Below are 19,472 nucleotides of genomic sequence, written 5' to 3' on the forward strand. Positions count from 1 at the left end.
GGTAACTGCCACAGCTCAATGATTCACGGCTCTAAGGCCTTCTCTGGTCCACTGGCAGTCCATTCTGTCCTGTCACAGCCCATGCTGGGCTGTGCTCCACCCCTAGAACCATGTGATAGACCCTTCCCAGTGATCATCTAGGACATCATGGCCTGGAGACCTCCTTCCCTCTGCTCTTTCATGGGTTCCACAGCTCTAGAATTCGTTCAGAGCCATTTTTTTTTACTGGTGTTTGAACGGATTTGCGGGAGAGCTTAAGCAAGTCCCTGCTTTCCAGCCACCATCTTTGCTCTGCCTCCCTGCTCATCATTTCTTATGGAACAATAGTAATCCGTTACATTCATATATCAAGACTTGTTGAGTCATTCCCGAATTGATGGGCGTCCTCTCAATTTCTAAGTCTTGGCCATCACAAAAAGAGCTGCTATAAACATTTTTGTACATCTGTTTTCTTTTCCCATTTTTATGATTTTCTTTGGAGTACAGACCTAAATGTGGTATTTCTGGGTTAAAGGGTGTACATAATTTTATAATCCTTTGGGCATAGTTCCAAATTGCTCTCCAGAATGGCTGGATCAGTCCACAACTCCATCAACAATGCATTTAGTGTCCCAATTTTCCCATATCTTCTCCAACATTTATCATTTTCCTCTTTTGCCATTTTAGCCAATCTCATAGGTGTGATGTGGTACCTCAGAGTTATTTTAATTTGCTTTCCTCTAATCAATAGTGATTTGGAGCACTTTTTTTTCATATAGCTATAGATAGGTGTAGTTTCTTCATTTGAAAACAGCCTGTTCATATCCTTTGACCATTTATCAATTGGGGAATGACTTGTGTTCTTAGAAATTTCACTCAGATCACTATATATTTTAGAAACAATGCCTTAATCTGAAACACTGGCTATAAAAATTGTTTCCCAACTTCCTGATTCCCTTCTAATCTTGGTTTATGTAAAGCCTTTTTAATTTAAGGTACTCACAATTGACCATTTTGCATTTCACAGTGTTCTCTGTCTCTTCTTGGGTCATAAATTTTTCCATTCTCTTTAGATCTGGAGGGTAAACTCTTCCTTGATCTCCTAATTTGCTTATAGTTTCACCCTTTATGTTTAAACCGTATATCCATTTTGAACTTATCTTGATATATACTATAAGATATTGGTCTATGCCTAGTTTCTGCCACACTATTTTCCAGTTTCCCTGGCAGTCTTTGTCAGATAGTGAGTTCTTATCCCAGATGCTGGAGGCTTTGGGTTTATCAAACAGTAGATTACTAATATCATTGACTACTATGTCTTGTGTACCTAATCACTTCCATTGATCAACCACTCACTTTCTTAGACAGTACCAAGTAGTTTTAATAATTCTTTCTTATGATACAGTTTTATATCTGGTACAGCTAGGCCACCTTCCCTTGTATTTCTTTTCATTAATTCCCTTGATACTCTGGCCTTTTGTTCTTCCAGATGAATTTCATTATTATTTTTTTCTAATGCTATAAAATGCCTTTTGGTAATTTGATTGGTATGCAATTGAATAAGTAAATTAATTTAGGTAGAATTGTCATTTTTATTCTATTAGCTTGGCCTACTTATGAGCAACTCACATTTTTCCAATTATTTGGACTTGACTATTTGTGTGGAAAAAAGTTTTGTAATTGTGTTTACAGAGTTCCTGGGTTTGTCTTGGCAGGAAGACTCCCAAATGTTTTGTATGGTCTGCAGTTATTTTAAATGGAATTTTTCTTTCCATCTCTCACTCCCAAGGCATTGTTTATAGTATATAGAAATGCCAGTGATTTGTGTGGGTCTATTATATATCCTGAAACTTTGCTAAATTTATTATTATTTTTTTCAAATTTATTGTTAGTTTTCAACATTCATTTCCTCAAGATTTTGAGTTACAAATTTTCTCCCCATCTCTACCCTCCCCCCACACCAAGATGAAATGTATTCTGATTTCCCCTTTCCCCAGTCTGCCCTGCCTTCTGTCACCCCACTGCCCCCCCATCACCTTTCCCCTTACTTTCTTGTAGGGCAAGATAGATTTCTATACCCCATTGCCTGCATATCTTATTTCCCAGGTGCATATAAAAACATTTGTTTTCACATTTGTTCTTAGAACTTTGAGTTTCATTATCTCTCCCTTCTTCCCTCTCCATCCACCCTCCTTGAGAAGGCAAGAAATTCAATACAGGTTACACATGTATCATTATGCAAACACTTCCATAATAATCATGTTGTGAAAGACTAAACTATATTTCCTTCCATCCTATCCTGTCCTCCTTTATTCAATTTTCTCCTTTGACCGTGTCCCTTTTCGAAAGTGTTTCCTTTTAACTACCTCCTCCCCCAAACTGCCCTGCCTTCTATCATTCCCCCTCCCCTTTTCCCCCTTTCCCCCTACTTTCCTGTAGGGAAAGACACCCAATTGAGTGTGAATGTTATTGTCTCCTTAAGCCAAATCGCATGAGAGAAAGGATCACTCATTCCCTTTCACCTACCCACTCTTCCCTTCCATTATACCAGTTTTTTCTTGCCTTCCCTATGTGAAATAATTTACCTCATTCTATCTCTCCTTTTGTCCTTCTCCTAATATATTCTTCTCTCATCCCTTAATTTTATTTTTTAGATATCCTTTCATATTCAACTCAGCTGGTGCCCTCTATCTATCTATCTATCTATCTATCTATACATATATATGCATATATACACACATATATGTACATATGTGTGTGTATGTATATGTATATTCCCTTCAACTGCTCTAATACTGAGAAAGGTCTCATGAGTTACAAATATCATCTTTCCATGTAGGAACATAAACAAAACAGTTCAACTTTAGTAAGTGCCTTATGATTTCCTCTTTCCTGTTTACCTTTTCATGCTTCTCTACATTCTTGTATTCGAAAGTCAAGTTTTGTATTCAGCCCTGGTCTTTTCATCAAGAATGTTTTCCCAGCTAATGCAAGACATTCCCGGCCAATGCAAGGCAAAAGGGGAAGCTAGGTGATGCAGTGAGTAGAACCCCAGCCCTGGAGTCAGGAGGACCTGAGTTCAAATTCAGCCTCAAGCACTTGACACAATGACTAGCTGTGTGACCTTGGGGAAGTCACTTAAACCCAATTGCCCTGCGTTCCCCACCTCCAAAAAAATTTTTAAAAACTGCTTGAAAGTCCTCTATTATATTGAAAATCCATATTCTGCCCTGAAGTATTATACTTAGTTTTGCTGGGTCGGTGATTCTTGCATGTAATCCTAGCTCTTTTGATCTCCTGAACATCATATTCTAAGCCCTTCAATCCATTAATGTAGGAGATGATAGATCTTGTATTATCTTGATTTTGTTTCCACAATACTCAAATTGTTTATTTCTGGATGCTTGCAATATTTTCTCCCTGAACTGGGAACTCTGAAATTTGGCTACTATATTCCTAAGAGTTTTCTTTTTGGGATCTTTTTCAAGAGGTGATTGGTGGATTCTTTCAATTTCTATACTACCCTCTGGTTCTAGAATACCAGGGCAGTTTTCCTTGATAATTTCTTGAAAGGTGGGATCTAGGATCTTTGTTTGACCATGGCTTTTCATGACTATCACTTTTTAAATTATTTCTCCTGGATCTATTCTATAGGTAAGTGTTTTTTTCCAATGAGATATTTCACCTTGTCTTCCTTTTTTTGTTGTTATTTTGTTTCTGTTTTATAATTTCTTTATTTCTCATAAAGTCACTAGCTTCCACTTGCTCCATTGTAATTTTTAAGGAATTATTTTCTTCAGTAATGTTTTGGGCCTTCTTTTCCATTTGACTAATTCTACCGTTTAAGGCATTCTTCTCTTCATTGATCTTTTGGAGCTTTTTTGCCATTTCGGTTAATCTATTTTTTAAGGTGCTATTTTCTTCAGTATTTTTTTGGGTCTCCCTTAGCAAGCTGTTGACTTGTTATTCATGATTTTCTTCCATCACTCTCATTTCTCTTCCCAAATTTTCCTCTACTTCTCTTACTTGATTTTCAAAATCCTTTTGAGCATGGCCTGCAACCAAGTCATATTTTAATTGAAGGCTTTTGATGTAGGGTCTTTGACTTTCTTGTCTTCTTCTGGCTGTGTGTTTTGATCTTCTTTGTCACCAAAGTAAGATTCTATAGTCTAAGTCCTTTTATGCTATCATTTTCTTAGCCAATTACTTGACTTTTGAGCTTGTAGTCAGGGTATGACTGCTTCCAGAGTGGAGAGTGATCTGTCCCAAGCTTCAGGTGTTTTGTGCTGCTGTTTCCAGAGGTACTTCTATTCTGAGGTGGTATGATGCTCCTCTCCTAGCCTGTGCTCTGGTATAAGAGTGCAAGAACTCCTTTCTGCAGTGTAACTATTAGGAGGACTCCTTCTCCACAGACACCACAAGCTCTGCCACACCAGTGGTCCTACCACTCCAAGGACTCCAAGACTTCAACGCAGATCCAAACAAGGCAAAGCAACAGAATCCTGCTTAAGTTCCAGAAAAGAGATCCCTGCACTCCCACTCTGATCAGCCACTTGATTCTACCCACTCTCTGTGAGCCTGGAGCTCCAGATGCAGCTGCTGCTGCTGCCCTGCAGCTACCTCCACTGCCCTGGTACTGGGACTGGATCTGGCCATTTTGTTACCCAGGTCCAACACAGCTTTCCCATTTACCTGCTAAATTGTCTTTGGTGTTTGTGGGATGAGAAGTCTGAAAATTGCCATAGTTCAGTGACTCAGTGCCCTAAGTCCTGCTCTGCTGGGCCTGCTCTGGCCTGGTCTCTTCCAGCACAGGCCATGTTGGGCTTTGTTCTGCTTTGAGCACAATGTGATAGACCCTTCCCAGTGACCATCGAGAACATCTTGGGCTGGAGATTTGTTTCACTCTGTCATTTTGTGGATTTTATAGATCTAGAATTTGTTTAGATTCATTTTTACAGGTTTTTGGAGGGATTTGGGGGAGAACTCAAGGGAGTCCCTATTTTCACACCACCATCTTGGCTCCACCCCCCTAAATTTGTTTATTATTTTGAGTAGTTTTTTTAGTTGTTTCTGTACAATTATCTATGTATGCCATTATATCACCTACAAAGAGTCATAACTTTGTTTCTTCATTGTGTATTCTAATTCCTTCAGTTTCTTTTTCTTTCTCCTTGACCTGATAATTCTGGAATTTGGTTATGATATTACTTGGAGTTTTCATTTTGGGGTCTCTTTCAAGAGACAATCAGTGGATTCTTTCACTGACAATTTTATCTTCTGGTTCTAGGATGTCAGGGCAGTTTTTTTTTTGAAAATTTCTTTAAAGATGTTGTTGAGGTTCTTTTTTTTTTAAATAATGGCTTCCATTATACACTATGATATACTACTGGAGTTAAAGGAGAAATCATTTTAGGTAAAATGATCTTGTCATTGTTTATAGCAATTACTTCACCTCAGAAACACAATATAAGATGGGGAAGTGGAAAGGGACTACTTTTAATGTCTAAATAACTTGGTTAATTTTCTTTTTATTTTTTAATAAAGTTATTAATACTCTTTGTCTTTATACTCACTATATTTCCCAATAGAACACTCTTCCTATTTCCAGAGATTCTTCTCTTCTAAAAGACTGCTCTGTCTGTTATGTCCATTTTCACACTTATCTTCAATATCTCCTTGTCTGCTTCTTTAGTGCCTACAAAAATGCCCATGTCTCCTCCATTCTAAAAGTCCCTCACATGATCTTTAAAACCTCACTATTAAAATATATATATTTTTTTCTTTTGGGGTAAAATTCGTTTAGAAGGCTATCCACAAAACATGCCTTAACTTCTTTTCTTCTCACTTTCTGGTAAAGCCCATTTAATCCAAATTTTTATTGTTCTACCAAAATTATCTTTTTCAATATCATCACTGATCTAATTTTATAATATCATGGCCTTTCTCAGTCCTGATTTTGGACCTCTCCATAGGCATTGACCCTCTACATGAACCTGTGTAACTTGATATACTTGTCACTTTAGGTTTTCACTACTCTTTTCTCTTGTTTCTCTTTTTCCAATCTATACACTCCTTCTGAGTCTCTTTTGCTGGATCCTCATTTAGGTCATTCCTGCTAACTGTGAGTGATACACAGAGCTCTTTTCTGGGTCCTTTTCTCTTCTTTGTATAGATTACTTCACCTGGTGATCTATCAAACCCTCATGGCTTTAAGGATGATTTCTATGCTGATGATTCTCAAATTTACCTATGTAGTAATAATGTCGCTATTGATTTCAACTGTTTCATCCCCAATTGTCTTTCAGTCATCTCAAAATGGATTCCAATATACATATTAAACTCAACTTGTTGAAGATGGCAGCTGGAAAGCAGAGACTAGTGTGGCTCCCTGCCAAGTCCCTCCAAAAACCTATAAGAATGGTTCTGAACCAATTCTAGAACTGCAGAACCCACAAAATAGCAGAGGGAAGCAGGGCTCCAGCCCAGGACAGCCTGGATGGATGCTGGGAGAGGTCTATCATGGAGGGAGCTGGGAGTGGAGGGGAGTGGAGGGGAGCAGAGCCCAGCATGGGCCGTGCAGACCAACCAGACTGGGAGCCGAGAGGAGCAGGCCCTAGTACCCTGAATCAGCAAGCTGTGGCAGTTGCCAGACTTCTCAACCCACAAACATCAAAGACAACAGAGAAGAACTGCAGAACCCACAAAATAGTGGAGGGAAGCAGGGCTCTAGCCCAGGACAGCCTGGATGATCTCTGGGTAAGGTCTATACCTCACAGAGCTGGGAGTGGAGGGGAGCAGAACCCAGCATGGGCGGAGCACACCAACCAGACCAGGAGCCAGGTGGAGTGTGCCCTAGCACCCTGAATCAGTGAGCTGTAGCAGTTACCAGACTTCTCAACCCACAAACACCAAAGACAGAGGAGAAGGTTAGTGGGAAAAGCTGCGGGAGTGGAAGGAGTTCGTGGTTCGGCTACCAGCCCTGGGGGCAGTGGAGGTGGGGCACCTACAGCTGCTCTTGCGTCCGGCCCCAGGTCCACCTGGTGGGAGGAATTAAGTGGTGGATCAGAGCAGGAGTGCACAGCCTGCTGAAGATCTAAGCCCAGTCCGGGTTAGGGGTTCTTGGGGAAGGAGCAATGCTGGTGTGGCAGAGCTGGCACATCCCCCCCGCCCCAAACGTGGAACATAGAACTCTCTAGTCTACAAGCAGTCATACCCCACTGAAAAACTCAAGGGTCAAGTTAGTTGGTTGGGAATATGCCCAGGCAGCGAAAACGCACCCAGATTCAGTCTCAGACTTTGGATTCTTTCTTTGGTGACAAAGAAGACCAAAACATACAGACAGAAGAAGTCAACAAAGTCAAAGAGCCTACAACAAAAGCCTCCAAGAAAAACAAGAACTGGTCTCAGGCCATGGAAGAGCTCCAAAAGGATTTGGAAAAGCAAGTTAGAGAAGTAGAGGAAAAATTGGAAAGAGAAATGAGAAGGATGTGAGAAAACCATGAAAAACAAGTCAATGATTTGCTAAAGGAGACCCCCCAAAATACTGAAAAATACACTGAAGAAAACAACACCTTAAAAAATAGACTAACTCAAGTGGCAAAAGAGCTCCAAAAAGCCAATGAGGAGAATGCCTTGAAAGGCAGAATTAGCAAAATGGAAAAGGAGGTCCAAAAGACCACTGAAGGAAATACTACCTTAAAAATTAGATTGGACCAATTGGAAGTTAGTGACTTGATGAGAAATCAAGATATTATAAAATAGAGCCAAAGGAATGAAAAAATGGAAGACAATGTAAAATATCTCATTGGAAAAACCACTGACTTGGAAAATAGATCCAGGAGAGATAATTTAAAAATTATTGGACTACTGGAGAGACAGGATCAAAAAAAGAGCTTAGATAACATCTTTCAAGAAATCGTCAAGGATAAAATTGCCCTGATATTCTAGAGACAGAGGGTAAAATAGAAATTGAAAGAATCCAGATTGCCTCCTCAAATAGATCCGAAAAAGAAAACTCCTAGGAACATTGTCACCAAATTCCAGAGCTCCCAGGTCAAGGAGAAAATACTGCAAGTAGCCAGAAAGAAACAATTTGAATATTGTAGAAAAACAATCAGGATAACACAGGATCTTGCAGCTTCCACATTAAGGGACCGAAGGGCTGGGAATACTATATTCTGGAGGTCAACGGAGCTAGGATTAAAACCAAGAATCACCTACCCAGCAAAACTGAGTATCATGCTCTGAGGCAAAATATGGATTTTCAATAAAATAGAGGACTTTCAAGCTTTCTCAGTGAAAAGACCAGAGCTGAATAGAAAATTTGACTTTCAAACACAAGAATCAAGAGAAGCATGACAAGGTAATCAAGAAAAAGAACAAGAAAAAGAAATTGCAAGGGACTTACTAAAGTTGAACTGTTTTGTTTACATTCCTACATGGAAAGATGATGTGTATGATTCATGAGACCTCAATATTAAGGTAGCTGAAGGAAATGTGAATATATACATATATATATATATGTATGTATGTATACACACATACATACATATATGTATATATATTGTGTGTATATGTATATATATGTATAGTATGTGTATATATATATATATATATATATATATATATATATGTATGTGTATATTGACAGAGACAGAGCGAGCACAGGGTGAGTTGAAGATGATGGGATGATATCTAAAAGAAATAAAATCAAATTAAAAATAACTTGTCCAAATATAATCTCATTATCTTTCTACTCATCCCCCCCTTCCAAACTGCCTTCTTATTGTCCAAGTTTCCACTATCCTACCATGCCCCCTGAATTGCAACATAGCTGTCAACCTCAACTCCTCACTATCTCTCACCATTCATCTTTAATTTGTTGCCAAGGCATATCCTGTTTATTTCACCCTTCCAAATATTTCATATATGTCCCATTATCTCCTCTGATACTGCTACTACCCTGATATAGGTGTTCATCACCTCACAGATGGATCATTTCAATACCCTGCTATTTAATCTACCTGCAAGAAACCTCTCCCCTCTCCCGTCTATCCTCTAGTTAAACATGAATGATTTTTATTAAAATGCAGGTATGATCATGACACCACCCCCCAAATCAAGAAAATCCAATGGCTCCTTACCATCTTTAGGATCAAATACAAAGTATTCTGAGCTTCAAAAATCAGTACAACTTACCCCACACACACACATTTCCTGTGTTTTTATACTTTATGACTCTCTTGTCTTCCCCTCTCATGTGCCTGGCACTCTTCTATTCTGTGACACTAGCATCCTTTCTGGCATTTCTCTGGCTGTTCCCTCCATTTGGCATGTTTCTTCTCTACTTTTTCACCTCCTGTCTTCCCTGGCACCCTTCAAGTCTTAAGTAAAATGTTACCCCCTTCAGGAAACCTATTTAAGTTCATTTCCTTTTATTTCCTATTTTCCCGGACAAAAGTCTTTGCTTGTTGTATTCCCTCTGATAGGTTGTAAGCTCTTTGAGTGCAGGGAACGATTTTTGCCTTTTTCAGTGTAAAAATTTCTAGCACTTAGCATAGTTTCTGGAACATAATAGGTACCTAATAAATAATTATTGACACTGACTTTATTGGATGCTTGCCAATAATGGAAAAACTAATTGAGAAATGGCAAATGTTATGGATTCAAAAATGCCTTAAAGAGAAGTTACACTGTTTGGGGGGCAATCAGATGAAAATGCCAGATTTACTTTTTGAAACTTACTTGGTAGAAAAAGTAAATGTGGAGGTAAGATGAGATTTGTGGGGAAAATTTGCAGTCTTGCCTAAATAATCCTTAAATGCCTTAAGGGTAAGAGCTCTAAGTTCTACTAAAATTGTTTTGGAAGCTGATGACAGACATGATAGAAAAGGATAGCACTGCTAAATATGGTTTTCTTTTCTTGGTAAGCTCATGGCTTCATGATACAGAAATTGAAAACTTTTGTCATAATCCTATCCATGGTACATCACAGAGGTAATACAGTACAAATGCTCTTATCGGATAGATAGACTTCCAGCAAACTGAAAAATTTAGGATGTTGACATAAATCCAGCAGCAAGTGAAAAAAAAAAACACATCTAAGGTGTCTAAATTGCTGTTGCAAGGTTTTTGCACTTTATGAGAGGTCTTCAGATGCTCATTGAGAAACTTTATTCATATTTATTTACAATTATATAATTACACAATAGTAATAACAGTTATAAAATTATAATAACTTGAGGAGTCAATTTGTTATAGTTTCATTTTGCACCAAAATATACCTATTTAATGACTACTGTGTGCCAGATTCTAAATTTGTTTGCAAATGGTGAATACGCGAATGAAAAAAGAAGTATGTAATAATAATGATACCAACAATAACTACAGTAATAATAGCTAACATTTACATAGTACTTAGTGTGTGTCAGGCACTATGCTAAACACTTTACAATTATTTTATCATTTAATCCTTTTAACAGTCCCTGGGACATAGGTGTCATTAGTATCTCCATTGTAAAGATGACAAAAATGAAGCATAAAAGATAAAATAAATTATCTATGGCCACACATCTTTTCAATGTCTGAGGCCAGATTTGAACCCAGGTCTTTCTAACTCCAGGCCCATGCTTATTCACTGCAATGCCTTGTTGCCTGTATATTCTATTGATGCCTGTACATTCTATTGAATGTATATGTGAGTGTTGTGTGTGCATATGTGTGGCTTGGGGGTGGGGGGAATATTTACAGATAATGTTAATACAAAGTAGAATGTTATGGGAGGGGGAGAAGGGATTATGACACTCAGTTTTTTAAAAAAAATATATGAGGAGGAAGAATACTTTCAGGATAGCCATAGATCAGGCAAGGATCATTGGAGTGAATAATAACTGAGCTCAACCTTAAAGGTGTATAAAAATTCTTAATAGAGAAGAGGAAAGGGAGAATGAATTGCAGGGATGAGTTCATTCATGGGAATGCCCACTGTTGGGAGATGGCATGTCAAATTTGAGGAAGAGGACATGGGTAGACCAAACTGGCCAGCATGTGGCCTGAATATGCAAAGAATTAAGTGAAAATAAAAATGAGGGTAGAGGTCATCTTGGGGACTATTTTAATGATAAACTAAGGAATTTGTGTTTGAAGCTAAAATCAATAGGGACACTGATAGTGTCAGAGTTTATATTGAAGAATCATATGAGATTAGTGTGGGAAAATAGAGCAATTTCAGATTGTAATGGGATTTAATTATTAAACATAGGAATTTGGACAATAAGTTCTCAAAGTATTTAGATACCAAATGGGTAGGAGATCTCTTTGGAATAGAGATCTACTAGTGATGTTGCAGGCCAAAAGGATATACACAGTTTTACAGGCCTTTGAGTATAGTTCCAACTTCTTCCCCAGAAGGGTCAGACAAGTTCACAACTCTACCAATGATTCGTCAGTGTATCTTTTTTCTCCCACATTGCCTCAAGCATTTTTCATTTCTGAAACTATGAGGTGATACTTTAGAGTTGTTTCAGTTTGCCTTTTTCTAATCAATAATTATTTACAGCATTTTTATACAACTATAGACTGCTTTGATTTCTTCTTCTGAAAACTTTCTGTTTATACCCTTGGACCATTTATCAGTTGAGGAATGGCTTTTATTTTTATAAATTTTACTTAGTTCTTTATATATTTGAAAAAAGGCCTTTATCAGAAAAACTTGCTGTTAAAAACCATTTATATTACTTTAATGTCTATGATAACTTTTAGCAAAATGTCGCTACCCTGATTATGTCTTTTAATTAGGTCTATTTTTTGCTTTCACTTTGTCTGAGATCATACTTGCTACCTATGCTTTTTTTACTTCAGCTGAAGCATAAGAAAATCTGTTCCAGACACTTATTTAACTTTCTGTGTATCTGTCTCCTTCAAGTGTATCTCTTGTAAACAACAAATTGTTGAATTCTGGTTTCTAATCTGTTTTGCTATCCATGGCTATTTTATGCATGAGTTAATTTTTTAAATCATAAATTCATAATTATGTGTATTCTTGTGAATATAGTAAAGAAAACTGCAAAGGAGGTGGAGAAATAATTTTCCACATAAATCTGCCAATTCTGATATCATAGTAAGTTATATGTGAAAAGAGTAGTGGAAGACAAAGAATTAACAATAACATACAAACAATACTGCAAGAGAGCATTAATAATTCATGGAAGATGATAACCAATAAGAGATTCTGTTTACTTGTGGCTTTTCTTTGTGTTCCCATCATTTGGTAGAGTTTTTTGGCCACCAAATAAATACCTTTTGACTTGGCTCAATGAAAAATTATAATCACAAGCCCCTATGCACAAATGCCCAAAGAGAGTAATTAAAGTAAGATACTATGGATTATATAAAATAAATGGTAAAATTCCTTCAATTACACCAAACTTTTCTCACTTGAAAGGGATGTTTTTACATATCAATAGTCTACCATTTTTGGTGAAAATCTGTGAATCATAGGAAACTGTTTTATCCAAAGATTTAAAAATGAACATCATACCAATGGTGAGGTATAAATTGAGTAGAATTAGCTTGAATTATATAGCATCTAAGAAAATTGGAAGAACCAGGGCAAGAGATAACCTCAGACATATGCATAATTGCAAAAAGAAAGCCTGGTCATGTGACAAAGATAAATGATCACATGTACGCAGACAAAGTGCTAAACTGATGTCCTTGTAGTGATAGGAGAAAGCAAGGAAGATCTTTCAGCACAATGAGCCAGAACCTGTGATGCATTTTTTTAAAGACAAGGACAAGAGTAACATTTTACATATAGGAATAGATAACATGTGATCCATATCATTGGAATTATATCTATATTAATCAATTAACAAGCATTAAATGTTTACCATGAGGTAGCTGGGTGGCACAATGGATAATGTTGGGTCTGAAATCAAGAAGATTAATCTTCCCAATTTTAAATCTGGCTTCAGACACTTGCTGCTTGGATGACCTTGGGCAAGTTAGTTAACCCTGTTTGCCTCAGTTACACATCTGTAAAACGAGCTGGAGAAGGAAATGGTAAACATTCCTGTATCTTTGCCAAGAAAAATCCCCAATCGGTTCATGAAAAGTTGGACATGACTGAAACAAATAAACAACAAACATTTATTAAACACCTACTATTTGCCAGGTATTGTGTATGCAAGAGAAATAGAAATGCAAAAAATAAAAACAAATCCTTACAAGGAATTCAATTAGATAGACGTTAAGTGCCCTTTATGTGCCTGCCGTTGAAAAAGGAGTTTAAATCCTAATTGGAGCTTACAGATTCAGTTGATTATTTGATTAACCTTTCATATTCATGTCAAATTTATTTGAAGTTATTTTGCTAAATGATAAAATATATGGGACTAAACTAGGGATTATTAATATGTCTATTATGGAACACTTTGGCAGTCTAGTGAGGTCTACAGACCTTTTTCAGGATAATTTAAGGGCATAAAATAAAATATATAATACTAAAGAAAAAAAATAATTTTCTTGAGAAATATCTATCATTGTTAAGTTTATGGAAATATAGTTAATACTTCCCAAACCTAACTTCTAAAACAAAAAACGAAACCTTCTTTTTAGCTTTCCCAGCAACCCTCGTTAAATAGGGACTTTTTCTACTAGAAATTTATCTCCAGCAGATTAATTATCCCAAAAGAGGAACAGAAGTACATTTTATAAGTTAAATAATAGAGAATTCAAAATAAATTGAGAGTAAATAAAGAATATTATTCCAAGCTCTTTTACTCTATTATTAATGAATTTGTCCAAAATGATGACTGCTTCTAAAGTCATAGCCTCTGTCCTTCCCTCTATTGACTTATAATTGATATATTTCCTTTGAACCAGACACTTCTAAGAAGCTCTCTACATACTGGCAAAACTGGTATTGCTTTATACCCTCACATGTTTTCAGCTAAAATAGGAAAGGAGTATCTTTTTATTTTAGTGCATTTTTGCATTATTCATTTAAACACAAATAGGTCCTGTTTTTCTTTTAAATATATAAGCTAAGGATATTAATAGTTAGCCTATTCCTATACCCTAGTTAGATGGTTCCTGGTTAGCCCTTTGTGACTAATTTGCCACTTCAGATATGAAAGTAGAGTTTGTTGTTGTTGTTGAGTTGTTTCAGTCATGTCCAGCTCTTTATGAACCCACTTGGGGTTTTCTTTGAACAGATACTGGAGTGGTTTGCCATTTCCTTCTCTAGCTTATTTTGTAGATGAAAACTGAAGCAAACAGGGTTAAGTGACTTGCCCAGGGTCCCACAACTAGTAAGTATCAGAGGCTGGATTTGAACTCAGGAAGATGATTCTTCTTGATTCTCAGCCCAGTGCTCTATCAAATCCACCACCTAGTTGCCCATGAACTAAATAATTTCTATTTAATTTGGGGGAATTAAAACATTAATTCTCTTTAAAAAATTTAAAAAAAAGGAGTCATGAAATGTGAACATTTTAGTTAACAAAACACATTAATAGTAAGAATTAGTTAATTGTTTTGGGAACCTGGGAAAATTTATCATCCATTTCAAAGGACATCTTTTCAATCGACTGAATTAAGAATCATTCACCCCTAAAATAATGTATGTTCAATGGAATTTATTTAAGGAAAATAGGATGGATAGTTTATCAGCATCATTGGTATGCAAACCTACACAGAAGAATAGGTTTCAATTTTCATAACAGCCCAGTTTATATAGTAAATGGATTCTCTTTACAATTCAGTCTTACTATGACCACCTGCTCAGTTCTGTTGTGTTGCACCTAAATACCATGAGCCATTGTGCTAAATCACTCCTTGAAGTGCCTGAAATGTCATCTACTGAAAAATAAGTAAGGATCATTTTTCTGCTTTCACTCAGATACTAACTTTTTTTTCTTTTGATTTACTTTAAGTGAGAAAACCAGATGATTTTGAATTATTCACCACATTTCCTTCCAATGTTAACTGCTTTTATTGTGATTAGACTTTCACATTGTGTTAATGCTTTTTACTAAGAAGCAGGTTAATTGTATCATCTCTTTTCAATTAGCTCTAAAAGAGTTACTGTATAGCTGTAGTATATTGTGCATGTCCTCATGGCAATGAAGAAATGGAGTAAAAGCTATTATTTTGATGTCCTGATAAATTAGGCTGCATATTATGCTAGATTAGCCAAATGCATGACTAATGTTCCATATAGACATGAGTTGTAGAAGCATTGCTGATTGTTAATGACTTTGAATGACGACTGACTGATTTCCAGTTCTTTTATCATAGTGCATGCAATTTTATATCCTTGTCCCCATTCATGTATTTCCTTTTTCTTTTAAATGAATTTTTAAAAAAAATCTCAGAGCTCCCACACCAGCCCTAGCAATGATTTCAGTTCCATTGTGAATATAAATATTATTTATGAAATGCAACAGGCACAATATGGACTTTTTGTAACTATAGGATTATGTTGTAGATAGCCATTAAGTGAAATACACTTAGTGACATCTATGAATGTCTTTTGCAATTGCTTTTGTTTGAACCACCAAAAAGGTAAAATATAGAATATTTGCCTGTTGTTCAACATCAGATTAGTTAAATTCAGAGAAGCACTTCACCTGAAGTCTTATTTCTGAGGGTTAAAATTTTTACCACCAGTAATTCCTGAAAGTCAACTGCTAAGGATGATGGAGATTGTGATTTTCATAATTATGTCAGTAATAACAATGATGAAATATCCTACCACTTCAGTAAGTGAAAAAATCAAGTATTTAGCAACCTTTACATAATTCATACAATAAAAAAAGACTTGCAATTTTTAAAAAATCTTTCTTTTATTTTTTAAAAAAGATGATCCCCCAGAACCGGTCTTTAAAAATTACCATGCCAGATATGCTTGTGGAATTGTGTCATGAATGCTACTAAAGAAAACAAATATTATAAAAGCAGTTGGATTGTATAAAATTTTCATCAAGGATATCTGTGCTAGAGGTTACACAGGCTATAGGCTTTAAGGAATCTTTTAGTAATGTTGCTGAAGGAGGGTGAATAAAAATACATTTTAAAAATCTCAGACCTTATTTAAATCAATATTATGACAAAACCACTAAAACTAAAACCCAAAACATATGACAGAGTATCACACCTAGATTATTTCCTTATCTATATGACATTTTTATGAGGGTCATCTATACTTATATTTAGGGTATCACTAAGAATTGGGTAGACTTCACAAAGTAATATTCTACACTGGACTTCATACACATTTAATTTCAAGTTGTAAAGAATAAAAGATTATATTGCCAATATGATACCCACAGTGGCTGCTATGAATATGCCAGCATATTTACAAGTTTGAATTGTGACGTGTAACATGCTCTATAGCTCAAAGATGAAACTAAGACATTTTTCCAAAGACTAGAAAGCCAAATACATCATAGTAATAAAGAAGTCTACGTACATTACCAATGCAGAGAGCATGCCCATCTGCAAGCCTTCCCTCCAGCAGGCCTCCCCACAATCAAGCTGCCTTAAACAAAATCACTCCCTCTCTCACTCATGCTAGCTGCTCTGTCTGTGCCTGCTTCTCACTCCCAGCTCTGACTTCTCTGTCTCACCCACTCACTTTCTGTTCCACCCCTTCCTGCTCTACTGTCCAGCAAGCTCCTCTCACCACAGGCTCGTGTGACTCAGGCTTCCGGGTGACTCATGAGCTCAAAGCAGGTCACATAGGCCTATTAATGAATGAGAAAGCTCTTCCCATTACATTGACATTACACCACGTCCTGAAAGGAATAGCAAAATGAAAACTCCCAAGAATTGTATAGCCGAATTCCACAACCCCCACACCAAGGAGAAAATACTAGAAGCAGCCAGAAAGAATTAAGTCCTATATTGCAAAGTCACAGTCAGGATTACATAGCATTTAACAGCTTCTACATTAAAGGATCAGAGGGCTTGACTGGTAGGCAAAGGAGCCAGGATTACAATCAAAAATTGTCCACCCAGCAAAACTGAGTATAATCCTCCAGGGAAAACATGCATGTAGTAAAACAGAGGAATTCCAAGTATCTCTAAAACAAAGAAAAGAAATGATCAGAAAATTTGATTTTCAGATACATAAGCATAAGAAGGTAAACATTAAAAAAAATAAGAGATTTACTAAGGATATACTATTTATATTCAACATGCAATGATGATACTTGTAACTCTTAAGAACTGTATCACTATCAGGGCAGTTAGTAGAAGTATATGTAGACAAAAGATGAAGTTGCAAAATGAAAATTATGGAGTGATATAAAAAAACCCAAAAGGAAACAAGATTTAGTGGTGAGAAAAAGAGATGCACTGGGAAAAGAGGGTAGAGAGAAGTAGAATGGGGTAAATTATCTCACATAAAAGAGGTGTTAAGGAACTATTAAACTGAAGAGGAAGATGGGAGAGTGGCAGGAAATTCTTGAAAATTTCATCAGAATTGGCTCAAAAAGGGAATAACATACATACTCAGTTGGGTATCAAAATCTAACATCCCTTAGAGAAGTGGAGGGTAGGAATAGGGATAACAGAAAGGAAGGTCGATATAATGGAGGGAAGATTGGGGGTGGTAGTGGAAGGAGCAAAACAATTTTGAAGAGAGACTGGGTGAAAGGGGAGAGAGAGACGAGTAAAGAGGGAGAAAATATGATGGAGGAAAACACAAAGTTAGTAGTTATAACTGTGAATCCAAATGGGATGAAATCAGCCATAAAATGGAAGCAGATAGTAGAATGGATTAAAAGTCAGAATCCTATAACATATTGTTGATAAGAAACACATTTGAAGCAAACACACACACACACACACACACACACACACACACACACACACACACGGAATAAAGATAAGGGACTTTAGTAGAATCTATTATGCTTTATCTGAAGTTAAAAAAGCAGAGATAGCAATCATGATCTCAAACAAAAAAAAAAAGCAAAAATAGGTCTAATTAAAAGATATTAAAGGAAACTACTTACTAAAAGGTACCATAGACAATGAAGAAACATCAGTACCAAAAATATATGCATCTAAAGGTACAGCACTCATATTTTAAAGACATTAGAGAGTTACACAGAGAAATAAAAAACTCCATAAGTGAAGCAACTTTAACTTTTCCTTCTCAGAAATAGGTGAATCTAACCAAAAAATAAACAAGAAAGAGTCTAGGAGGTGAATGTAATTTTAGAAAGGTTAACTATGATACACCCCTGGAGAAAACTGAATGATAATATACTCTCTCAGTGGTACATCACGCCACCACGACAACAAACAACAACAAAGACGATGTGCTAAGGCATAAAACCTCCCAACCAAATGCAGAAAAATAGAAATATCAAAAGCACTATTTTCAGATAATAATGCAATAAAAATTGCATTCAATGGAAATGACCATGGAAATATAGATGGAAAATTAATTGGAAAATTAAAAATCTAATCCTCAAAAATGAGTATTCAAAGAAGAAATCATAGAAACAATCAACAGTCTAATTAAAGAGAATGACAAAATGATGCAATATAGCAAAATTTATGGGATGTAGGCAAAGGAGAACTCATGGAAAAATATCCCTAAATGCTTTCAAAAAATAGAGAAATAGCAGATAGATAAATTTGTCCTGCAACCGTATATGTGTATATGTGTGTGTGTATATATATGTATGTATGTATGTATGTATGTATGTATGTATGTATGTAAATACATATGCATACATATGTGGGTGTGGGTATATACATGTATATATACATATGCACATTTGTGTCTACATCCATCCATCCACACACACATGCACACATATACATTTAAAAAAACAAAAACAAGCAAAAAACCCCTTCCTTACTTATTCTATACTGAATTGAGGTTTTAGGAAGAGACCTCTAACTCTCCTAACTTACCTTTACAAATTAAGTATTCTAGCCATTGTTTCATGATACTGATAATTTCTTACTTATAGCCTTGTTTACCATGACACATTTTTCCTCCGTGATCAATGTACATATCAAAAATCATGCTAAATACCATTAGTTAATTTTTCCCAGGAAAGAATTAGGTTTTTGTTTGAATTTGTAAAATACATGTTACATTTTTGATTAATATTTTCTTACCTTACAAATATGCCCCTTCCCTCTTTTCATACAAATGTATATATAATTTTTATAAAAAATAAGAAAGAAAATAGAATTGAGCAAAATAAATAAGCATGTCAATTGTGTCAGATTTATATCTAATGTCCCCACATTCATTTTCCCTTGTCTTCTAAGAAGAGAAAGTCATGGATTTTCTCTTCTCTATGAAAAAAACAAAACAAAACAAAAGAGTAGAGGCCTATTGATTGAAAAATCACTGACCAAATTTTTACATGAATTTAATGAAGTATTACCAAATTTAAATACAATTTTAATATAATCAATGCAGAAAAGCAAAAAGAGAAAACCAAGAAAACAATGTGTAA

The sequence above is a fragment of the Trichosurus vulpecula genome, chromosome 7 (genome assembly GCF_011100635.1).
Source record: "Trichosurus vulpecula isolate mTriVul1 chromosome 7, mTriVul1.pri, whole genome shotgun sequence".
NCBI lineage: Eukaryota > Metazoa > Chordata > Mammalia > Diprotodontia > Phalangeridae > Trichosurus > Trichosurus vulpecula.